This window comes from Equus quagga, chromosome 13 (genome assembly GCF_021613505.1).
Source record: "Equus quagga isolate Etosha38 chromosome 13, UCLA_HA_Equagga_1.0, whole genome shotgun sequence".
Taxonomy (NCBI): Eukaryota; Metazoa; Chordata; class Mammalia; order Perissodactyla; family Equidae; genus Equus; species Equus quagga.
In genome coordinates this window covers 50,990,667-51,002,983 of record NC_060279.1, presented here as the reverse complement: position 1 = coordinate 51,002,983, position 12,317 = coordinate 50,990,667, and positions in this window count along the sequence as shown.

Here is a 12,317-nt window from a genome sequence, read left to right as displayed (position 1 = left end):
CATTGCGAGGGCGGTTGTCTCCTTGGGGTAGCCTGGGCCCCTCCAGAGCCATACTGCCCTTCGCCACCCTGCTCTGGACCTGGGAGGCTGACCTCTATGAACGATTGCATCACCTGGGCTCCCTCGCCTCTAGCTTTTAGTTGGGCTTGGCCTGTGGGAGGGATAAGAAGGGAAGCAGAGAAAGGGAGGAGGAGAGATACCCTCCCTGGCCTTGGCCTCCCCGAGTTCTGGTTAGCGTAGGCGCCAAGGGATGCGGTGCTCTGTTGATGGGGAAGCAGCTCAATGGAGACCCCCTTCCGCCATCACAACCCTCACCTGTCTCCAGAGCATCATTCTCTGTTCTTGCCCCTTTAGGCCTCTGGGGCTTAGCACCTTCTTGCTGGTGCCTCTGCACCCCTATAGTCCCCTTAGCCCTGCCCCCACCTCTGTACAGAGTGTCATCACCAAACTCTCTTCAAACACGCCCTTTGAAGGTGCCATCTTTTTCCTGCCTGGTCTCCGATGGATGCAAATATATATGTATATTTTTTAAATTTAACTTGCCAAACTTTTGGGGAGTTTGGTGATGGAAATCAATTGATAATTGCACGTCTCAGAAGGAAAAAACCCTAAAAGAAAAGGGAGCCTAAAGAACTTTCCAGATATTTTCCTGGAACCAAAGACCGTGTCTATTTTCATTGGCCACCTGCTCTCCTGGCAGAGATGGCAATTTGAATTTTCTCCTCGGGAGAGTCCAAAATATTCATGTTTGTCCACCATATTGTCTACTTTTCCTATCAAACCAGCGTGTCCTGCCACCGCCAGACACCACCACCATTCAATAGGAGTGTCACCCTCACCCTCCAGCCCACCCCACTTTGAAGCTATGTGTAGTCACATCAAGTCATGTCAACCACTGCCATCCTCATCAAAAATCTCCAATGACTCTCTACTTCTCTCAAAATGAAGTTTAAATTCTAACTGACAAGGTCACATGCAGGTTAATTCCATAGCTGCTCATTGAGCACCTATTAGGTACTGGGCTCTGAGGAAATAAAGATGAATAAGATGCTTGTCTTCCTTTGCAGTGCTTATGATCTGGGAGTATGGGAGAGATAATAAACTGGTAATTGATATTAGCCATCAGTGAATTAAAAGCCTATTGGATCTATGCAAGATAAAGATAATTAGTGACTCTGAATAAGAGAATTTCACAAACAGAATCAAAAGATCTTTAAAAACACAACAGTGTAGAATATCCTTTAAATGAGGAAATAACTGAATGTGTGATTCACAAGGTACACTGTGTCCAGGAAATACTGATAGAGAGTGAGTGATACTGAGACCTTCCCTGGTCTAGTTCTTAGACTCCAAGAGGAAAGAGATATTTCTTCAGGCACCCCGGAACCACATCAAGACATTGGCAACTGAGAAGTCAGGCCAATAAGGAACGTTCGCAGCCAAAAGATGACTGGGGAAGGTCTGCAGAGTTCTGAGAGAAAGAACACGTGACCCAAGCAGATTATGCCCAGTCAAGCTGTCATGCAAGTATAAAAGCAACAAGGAAATATTTTCAAACATAAAATATATCATGAAATGAAGCACCCCTACTCCTTTTTGAAAATTAAAAAACATAATAAAACGATCCAATGACAGAATGCAGCCAACCAAGAAGCAAACAGTAAAGAACTCATGTGGGACTCAGTGTCAAAGACAGCAGAGCAGGGGCTGGCCCAGTGGCCGAGTGGTTAAGTTTGCTTGCTCCGCTATAGACGGCCCAGTGTTTCATTGGTTCGAATCCTGGGCGGGGACATGGCACTGCTCATCAAACCACGCTGAGGCAGCATCCCACATGCCACAGCTAAAAGGACCCACAACAAAGAATACACAACTATGCACCGGGGGCCTTTGGGGAGGAAAAAAAAGACAGCAGAGCAACGTCTACAAAGTCCTGAAGGAGGGGAGCGATTTTATACCCAGCCGAGTGGTCTTTCAATTATAAAGGCAACAGTCGACCTCAAGCATGCAGGAGCTCAGGGCGAACAACCCAGTGAAGCTATCTTGATAAACACAGCATTCCTGGTAAAACAGAGCCAGGTCCTTCCTCATACTCTGATAGATTAGCAGGGCTCCCTCACAGCCCCCCAGGACCCAGTTCTCACATGTACAAGTTTTCAGATCCTGTGGGCCCCCTCTCCAAGGACACTCGCCTCACCCAAAGCACACATGGAACCTTTCTCTCTCAATGAGGGAGTTGCTCTTTCTTTGAACCTTCCATGGGTACCAACAGTGCTAATGAGCTTCTCTTTCTGCACCACAGAACGTGTCCCACCACTGCCGCCAGGCTTTGGAGGAGGGCCGAGTGAAACCGGGGAGGTAAGCTTCCACCTGCAGACTCAATGGAGGATGAACAGCGACCCCAGCCCCACCTTACACCACCCCTCCAGGGAGATACACTCTCATTTGCAACATCTCTGCATCCCTGTCTCAACATTGCTGCTGCTGGAGGACCTACGTGAGTCCCAGAATTTTACGGTGACACCCATAAGAGGTTTTCTGCTTTGTTCAACTTTTTGGGTTCTCTGTATACCAAGGGTAAGTGCAGGTGGCCAATGTCCAGGCTTGGGGACTTCCCTGACACATCCTATTATGGGAGACTCATACAGGAAGCACTGAGCCCAGCTTGTACGCATTCCAAGGATTGGCCTGCTTTCTTCCTCCCTTCCTCCCCCCGGGATAAACCACCTCGGAGTCGCAGTGCTGACCAACTGTCTTTCTAGCTCCACCTCAGAAAGTTCTCCCTGTCCTTGGAGGGCTTGGGAGAGGACCCAACAGCGGCTTTGGTGGGTATCACTCATTTGTTTATTCAAGACTCAAGCTCAAAAAGCCAGATCCAATCTTCAGAAGCTTATCTTTATGGTTTCCATTTTATTGAATCTCATTCTGCTAATTCCTCATGATTCCACACTTCCTATTAGCCATAATGGGTTCTTTATTGGTTTACCCCTAATAATATGCTAATTGATAGCTCTTATTGCTTTAAAACCCAAGCTTTCCCACTTTGCGAAGCCCAAACAATCGAGCCACTGCTAATAAAGCTCGGATATGGGGAGATTTGTACGATTCCAGACTTGGCAGGGCAGAGGGGTGCTCTTGACCCAGCGACGTCCCGACGGGAAGCTCCTTGGACAGTGTGTAAAGGCATTGCTGCTCATGCCACTGGCGGTGGGCAGGGAAGGTGAGTGGGCAACCTCCATGCAAAGTGTATTGCAGCCTCCAAAGGCCCCTTCCTTTCAGTGACGCCGCAGGACTCACGGCCCCGGCTTGTTGCCAGCACCCTGACGACACACAACACCAGGACAGCATCATGTTCAGCTATTTGTAAACCAAGCAGGAGCCGAGGAAACATCCCGCTCACAAGGAAAACATTGATCTGAAGAGGGTTGGAGTGGGGCTCGAGCCTCCACAAGCGCGGAAGGGCCTTCTTAAACTGACACAATAAATTAGTTCAAAGCTGATGACAGCCCTGCAGATTATCCACCGCCCCACAAAGGAGGGAACGCTCTGGTCCCCTTCACGAAAACGTAGATAAAAATTGTGTTCTTCTCCTCTAATGAGGCAAGCTCAGATATAAGTCAATAGAGCAATTCATTAACAAATCTAATGAAATCCCCCGGGTTGCCGGTGGGTTGGCCATGAAATTCTCCTTGGGCGGCTGGTCCATATGTGAGGGTCAGATTGCGGAGTGGTTTCCTCTGGCCTATTCACTGCCCACATATGGCAGTTAAGGTCACTGATATCAGACACTTTCTCTGTACACAAAACAAAATTTCCATATGGCCCATGGAAATGTCCCGGCCGGCTCCCGGGCAGCTTCCCACGGCTCCCTTTGTGCGGCGCGGGTTAGAAGTGTAAGAGGGTGTGAGGGGTTAGCTCGTCACTCAATTGCTCTGCCTGCTTTGTGCGTCAGTGCAATTTAGGGAAAATCTGCCTCACTTTTTCCCCTGTCTTTCAGGCACAAATGCTCATGTCAGTCTATTAGAACGTGATGGAAGTGCTGATGGCAGCCTCCGCATTTAAATCCTTTTGAAACGACAGTGACCTGCTGAAGGGGGTTCCGAGGGGAAGGGCCTTCTCAAGGCTCTTTCAAATCCACATAAATAAAGGCCTTTCCTGGCTTAAAGTGGCCCCTCAGATTGAGCCCCACAGAGCCCCTAAAAAAAGCCCAACACGATTGTCATGGATATTACATGACAGTAACAAGAACAGGCCAGCAGAGACAAGGCTCCAGGACGCACAAAACTGGAAGGGGCTTTCTTCACGATTTGGGCCTGGGATTGTTGACAGCCCAGTAAATAGGCTGTTTAACCCTTTGAAAGTGAATAAAGAGGGTGTAGACAAATGCTTTCTGATGGAGTTTGTGCATGTAATGGGCAAGAGCATACACACTCTCAGGGACTCTGGGGACTCAGGGGTGGGAGGGGCTGGCTGAGGACAGCAGGCGGCTTCCTCCTTACACAGCAGACAGAAGTCTCCATAGAATTTCGTATGGAATTGGCGGAAGGAGGCAGGGGTCAGGGAGACCAGATCTGGACGTGCAGGTGACCAGGACGTTTGGGACAACAGCAGCAACGGCTGTCATAGTCTCCTGTGGCCCCTGTGGCTTGTCAACGTCTGGTGCTCAGGAAAGTTTTGGGAGTGGTCCCAGAGGCCCTCGCTTCCTCATGCCTCCATAGGATGACAGCAGCAATATCCATAACAACAAGAGCCAACAGGTGGGTTTCCGGCTGTGGCAGAGACCCCTCGAAGCATCCTGCATATGTTATCTCACTTAATTGTCATAACCGCTCTGCAAGGGAGAAGGGATCAACCCCATTTTGCAGATGAGGAAAACTGACACACTTGCAAGAGAGTCACAGCTGGTGAGTGGTGAAACAAGGCCTGGAACATTCTTACCCTCTCTGCTCACTTGCCTCCAGATCCGGTCTCCCCATTGTCTCAAAATAGGGAAATTCCTGTTCAGTTGTCTCTTTGTTTTAATAAATACAGTAATGCAGTCTCAGTCTCCCTCCCTCTCCCTCTCAATTTGATTTTGGGTGAAAATATATTCCTATTGACCTAAGACGCCAAAATAAACAGGAGAATGAGAACTGCCTCCCAGAAATTTAAAATTATGTATATTGCCTCCAATTTCATAAGCTGTGTACGTTCCCACTGAAATGACTCCCCCGTGAGCCACAATTCCTAAGGCTTGGCAGCCATGAAGTTTCCATAAATCCGAATACTACTGTTTCTAACCTCTGACTGTACCTTAACTGGGAAGGGCCTTTTTAATTCATTTAACTCGTTTTAATTGTCTTTGGGGGACGAGGGCTCTCTGGCCGGCTCTGCTGGCAAGGGGAGCTGATTACAGCGCGCAGGCTGCCATTCACCAGGACCCCTCATGAAAATGCATGCCGGGCTCCGGCACCCCTCGGTAATTGTAATATTTCTTCCTTACTGTTTATGTCAGAGAGTCATTACTGGGAAAGGCTGACACATCTGACATGTGTGGCATCGACACACATTAGGTGGTCCTTAGATAATTTTTAGGCAAAGTTTAGTCGGTGTCACAGGCGCCCAGCCCTGCTGTAAGCAGCAGACGTAAAATGAACAACATCTCCTCGTGTTGGCTCCTTGCACATTATAATCAGCCCTAGTTGTGTAGTTCTCTCTCCGCATCTCCCAACTGTAGAGATTTGGGTCTGGGGCCGGGTCACAACCATGTGTGTACCCTCCTCATCACGCCTGGAGCAGGTAGTTTCCATTGTTAGCTATGGTGTCTCCAGCACTATGGCGGGTAATTTACTTGTAGCGTCCCCTTTAACATTGCTACCAAACTGAGGAGGCAAATTCTATTACTGTTTCATACAGAAAAAGATCTGAAGCCCAGAGAGGTTAAGCAACTCGACCAGAATTAAACAGCTCATACGCCTGAATTCAAACCATGATGAGCTGTCCACCGTGATGCTTTGCTTAGTGCGGCATCGGCACAGTAAAACATCAGTCAGAACTTGTCGTCCACGTTTCGGAGGGAGGCTAGGATTCAAGCTGACAGATATTCTGGCACAGATCTTATCCATCTAGGACCTCGGGCTCACTGGTTCCCTCCTCCCCACCACTTGCCCCCTCCGCTGCCCCCACAGTCACTCCTGACGCTCTGGGCTTCCGTTTAAGGCGAGATCAATCCACGTTAAGCAATGTCGCATAATTGCCTGTGTTCCACTACTGAGAAATAAATGAGCGTTTTCCATCACCTGATTTAGTAGCGCTTGCTCTGACTGCAGGAAGAACCAAATTAGTGGCTGGCGAAGGGAAGGAGCATTTTTTTTAATAACTCACACTTTAGCTACGTGATCTCTAAGTTATTACAAATTATAAGGTTAAGACCTCTTAGACGAATCCTAGCTGCTTAAAAATTTAAAACTCCAGGGTAAAGCGGAGAAGTCCTAATGAGCTTCAGGCTACTGAATATCAGAATCCAGGAGGAGAGGGCTTGTTTCCTGTGAGAGAATACAAGCGCAAAGCAGCCGGACTGCACCATGTTGAAGGAAGAACTCTACGGGGGGAGGCAGTGGTCGTGAGATGGGGGTGTGGAGAGGTGAAAAAGGGAATGGGGGTGGCTTAGAACATTCCAGATTATTCTGGCTGGTTCTCCGATGGAAAAACCTGAGATTCCTCCAAATGCTTCCCTGTGTCAACACAGCATTAGGTTTCCCTAGAACATCCTTTCACTCTCTGAAGAGCAGAAAGAAAAGCGTTTCATGAACCGGGGTGCCTTCACACCACAGTTGGAGGGGGTGTGTGTGTGCAAACCTTTCATGAAGAATCGGGATTAAAATCTCTAAGAAAATATAGCAGGCAGAAGCGACATGCAGTATTTATTTTCCCAATGGAAATGTAAACAGTGGCAGGAGAAGATGAAAATATTTAGAGAACAAACTGACCCGACCCAATTAAACACTCCAAGAACTGCCTGCTTCACAGAGAGGGGCAAGAGCTGACGGGCTCCCTGCCTGCGTGATGGCGGGTGTCACCTATACCCAGCTGCCCCTCAAAACCTGAGGTTAAACGCCCCTCCAGCTCATCACCACACACACATCCCAGGGAGCTCACAGCTCACCCAGGCTGATAAGGACCTGATAAAGTTCATACTGCGGTTCAAAGGTTTCGCTGGCATGTGAGATGACAATTCTCGGGTTATTTCTGCTTCCTGCCTTTTGTGGGTCAGAATCACTTTCTCCTCAGCCCAATCTACGACTCTCAGCTCCACTCCCACACTCCTGATTCAGGAACAGCCCACAGGGACACCCCTCACATAGCCCAGAGATTCCCCTCTGACCACCAGGGTCCCAACTGGGGTGGACGATCAATCCCCAGAGGACCTCATTTTAATTAAGGATGCTAAAATGGACCATTTGGAGGGAACTCCTGTTTGCTCAACACAAACCTTCCACTACCCGGCCAGCTTGGGTCTGAGTTCCACATTTAAAATTAAATTATGCTGGGGATAATATTGTCTTGAGCTCACAGTTGCTGACATGGATATTGACAAAGACTTAGCCAGTATTTTAATAAGAAAACAAAACGCAGGAATAGGCGCCAGAGTTTCCAGGCAGATCATTAAGAAGCCGCCTCCAAGGCCGGAGGCTGGCACTGACTGCATCACAGTTCGTCATACAACTTAAACTTCTTTTGACATCTAGTTATGTCGAAATGTGACTGATCACCTAGGGGTTGGAGCTCCTGAGAGGGAAAAGTTCACTGACAGACAGCCGCGCGCGAAGCAGCTCTTAAATGAGAATCAAGAGAAAGTAGCACGCGGGCGTCCTGACACTCGGCAGCTGCTACCTGGACCCGTCTAACTAAGGCAGGCCTGTTCTGGTGAGTTCTATTAGCATCTGCACGCTTCTGTCTCATTATCACACATCTGCCCACCTTTATTCCAGTGACGCCGCCTCTCATCTGACAGCTCAGGCATTGTCAGGGACTGGATATTGTGGGAGCGGGGTACAGCGGGCGCACGGTGTTCGCTTTTATTTTTTAAAGACTGGAGTACGGTTTGACAGTATCATGCGGCGGAGGTAAAAGAGATAATTAACATATTGGGCAGTTCCTAAACAAAGCTGAGTCTCTGATTCGGAGGGAAACCGCCACTCCTTGACTTGGGTTTTTTGTGGGGCTGGGAGATCAAAGCTGTTGCAGACCTCAGCTCTTTGCCCAGTTCCATAGCAGACAGCCAAATGCCAGAGAGGAGCTTAACTTCTGGGCATTTCAAATTAAAAAAAAAAACCTCATGCTTTGATTTTCATCAACTTAGCCATCAACATCCTGACTTTGGGATTTTCTGCAGGACCGTAGCATCTCAGCTGGGTCTGATGCTTCCAAACAGACCTCCTGCTGGCGGAGGAGAGGGTGGGAGTCCCTGCTTGCCCTCAGTTGCCTCCCATCATGGAAACAACAAGCAAATGCAGCTCCATTTGTGTAAAACCATGACCTCACCTGGCAACCTGGACACCAGAAATCTATCCGCTGCACTTGGCCCCCCAGAACCATGGGGGTGAGGCGGGACATGCCAAAATGTCATATACAAGGGTTTTGGGGTTCTGTGCTCATTTCCAGTTGCCAGAGGTGCTGGCTTTCCCGCTTGCCTGCTGGCCTCTTCCTTGGAGAAAAGGAAGGCCCCTCCGTGTTCGGATATCTTGGGTTCTGAAGGGCTTTGAGAGTTCCTGAGTTGAGTCCTAGAAGAAGACCGAGGTCCCCGGCACAGGAAAGATACAGCATAAAACGTGGTCCCTCTGAAGGGAGCGAAAGCCAGCCCTGGGCTTCCCAGACCCTGCTAACACAGAGGAAACAATAGAATTTGGCAGAGAGGACGAAGGATGCCCGTGGAGACTCAGACACCAGAGGACCCCAAATGGGGCCTAAAATGGCCTCCCCGACAAGCCCCGGCCAGCCTAAGAAGCTGGTGTGTGTAGTCGCATTTAGAACCATTTAGGAAACTCCTGGCTTTCCTCCCGGCGCTCATGGCTTTCATCCCTCTGCTATTTCTTTGTTCTCCTGCTCGCTGAGGGTTTGTATGGGTTAATGGAAAAATTACTGCTATTTTGCAACAATGCAATCAAAGTCAGTTCAGCAAACCCTGATAAAGTGAGAATAGCTTATTCAGATTGAGCTGGCAGGCCTGAACTCACAATTGCAAAGTTTGAATACAAAATAAGATATTCCCTTTTTAAAAAAAAGAAGACAGAATCCGTTGTCATTCATGCTAAAAAGGCATTACAGACTGTCGACACTGTACAGAAAAATAGGAGATGTTGACCTTTTTATTATAGACTTTTCTCTACTGTTGCCCTTCTTTCAACTGCACATTGCTCCCCCCGCGCCCCCCGCCCCGCTCTGCACTCACACACACTCTTTTCAGCTGTATGTTATCTCAAATAATTACCCTCGCTTCTGGCTGTCCCTGGTGACTTCTGCTGCTAAAAAAGCTACTCATTGTCGGAGACTGAAGAGGGATTTCAAACCTGCTTCTCGTGGCCGGGCAACGGCTCTTAATTAACCACTCAGGTATTGCGGAAGCTCCCAGCCCAGCCCGCTTCCATATGGCTGGGACATGTCCGCAGTGATAATCACGGGAGGAAATATTGTATCAAAAAAGAGCTCACACAACCGAAAGCTTGTGCAAATTATTTTTAATGATTCTTCTCTGGTGAGTCGGCTTATTTGTTATTTCAAGCTGAGAGAGGAATGTGTTTGTCCTTGACCCACATTCTCACAGCACGCGCCCTTGGTGCCCCCCACCCCAGATCTGATGCCGGACACTGTCATCAAGAGGGTACCCCAAGTAGTGAAGCCCCCCTAGACGGCCTAGAAAGCTTTTCCCCCCTATGATTTCCATAAGCTTTTGTTTCTATTGGGCGCCTCGCTCTTCTCAAACACATGTAAGTACACACACACCGAATTCACAGAATTTCCAACAAGCAAGTGATTTTAAATAACTCAAGGAGTAGCTGTTTGGTGGTACTTCCCATCTTCATGCCTCTTGTATTTCTTGCTTTAAATAACCCCGGGGGGAGGGGGCGGCAGGGGGCGGAGGGCTGGCTGCTGGTGAAGGTGGTGAAGTTTATAAATCTAATTAAAAATGAAGTTGCATTTACATTTTAAAACCACCCATCCACCAGCGTACTGTGTCACTAGACATTATGTACGATTTTACTTTGCGACAGAAATCATTACATTTAAAAATTCATTACAGCAAGGTTAGTTAGACACATGATGGATGCAGCTTTAATCCTGCCATATATTATTACAGTTAAAATGTAAATGATGAAAAATATTTTGTGCTTATCAGCATTTATGTAGAAATGTGTTTTACAGTGATATATGGTGTTATATTTCTATTATTGTGATGAAAAGAAAGCAGTACAAAAAGATGAAGTGTTTATTAAAACATGGTTACTTGTGATAACATATTCCTGTTGTACATGACTTTAAACATACTCGCTGAGGGCATTTGTCCAAAACAACTGTGAAAATGTATTTGCTGTGTGAATCGGGCTAAGTTTTTTCTTCTGATTACAGGTCTTTTTAATAGACTAATATTAATTCAAGATCCTGTAGAACGCCGTGAAGTTGGCAGCTCTGTTTCCTTTCTGACGTGGCTAAAAATGCTCGTGTGTGTGTGTGTGTGTGTGTGAGTGTGCGTGAGTGTATAGAGATACAGTCTATAGCTATAAAAAGAAGGCTTGCGTGTTTATTTTGTACAATCATTCAGGGGAAAACGGGCCGCCCAATTGAGTGATGTTTCCAAAGTGATGTCACCAAGGGCACAATAAAATCTTATTAGAGTTGTAATTAACCTAATGGAAAAGTAATATCAAATGTCACTTTCCAATCAGGTAAGCAGAAAAAAAAAATGAAAAGGCCACATTGGCTCCATTTGTGGTTCCATCAGGGCACAGGCATATTTCAGTTGGGACCATGGAAGATCCGATGAGGCTGGAGAATGCAGACCTCAGATGCGGTGCCGGACGGGAAAGTCGCCTCTGAACTCTCCCTTTGCCAAGTTCGCTCACAATGTGGTTCCTGCCTCCTGCTCCCCTCCTCTTTTTTCAGCAGCTCCAGAACAATGGTACATCCAACTACAAAATGAAATAGAACACAAAAAGAAAATAAACCCTCATCAGCAACCAAAAAAAGAGAAAATTTATGACTACACACTATTTAAAGAAAAGGAACAAATGACAATGACGAAAAGCCTTCCTACAGACATTCTCTGCTGTATCTTTCATCATTTAGGACAAAGTACTTAATATGTCACCCAAGTGTCCTAGCGTCCTTTCCCCCAGAACCTTTAGAGTTAGAATATTACAATAATATTACCCAGGTACTGAGGAATCATATCCATTAAAGGTCCAGGGTACCAGGTTCGGTATATAAATTGGACCTCTTCCTCCTATCTCCGGCTGATGACACATCTTGTAATAGACCTGGAATTGACCAGACTTGGAAATCAGTCCCACCTTCTGTTTCTTTCATTCAGTGTCCCAAGTGTCCCCGGGGTGAGGTGGCATGGATTTAATACAAATTTCCATCAGGGCCCCTCTTTTTCTTCTTCTTCTAGCATCTGCTTGTAGGAGGATGTCGTTGTATACATCAGCACTGTAAAGTTTCGCACCGTTCGGGCTGCCTTTGGCACAGGAAGCGAGGACCGGGTGAGCCAAGGATAATAAGGCCTCAGTATTTCCGATCCCAGCCTCTCTCCCGCTCTGCTCCTCAGCTGCCCGCGGTTGTTATCTTTAGGAAGTCCAAGGAGGGGAGAGGAACGCTTCTCTGGCTCCCATCCGCGTTATAGACGTGAGGCTCCTCCCCGTACACCTTGGGGACATTGTCACAGAGGGGTCACATCCGCTCAGATTCCATAGTGACTGAACAGCCCGTGACCTACACTGTCCTCCACCTCCTTTTGTCTGCGGCATAACACCCGACTCAGCCGATTTTCTTCAAAGCACAGGTTGTAGGATTTGTAAGAATGTTGTCCCACTCCATTAGGAAGGGGAAAGCCCGCACCCTCTCCAAGGCATGGTCTCTCTCTTCCTTTTTTTTTTTTCTTTTAAATTTTGGTCTTTTATTTTAAAGAAACTCACACACACGTGCATGCATGTGCACACATATACGCACACTTTCTCAAGGAAACAGGGAGTCTCAAAACAACTTGCCCAAAGCACACCCCTTCAGTCCATTTTCCCGCCTCAAGAATTTCCCCAGGCCAAGATCCCAGAAGCTGCGGACTGACC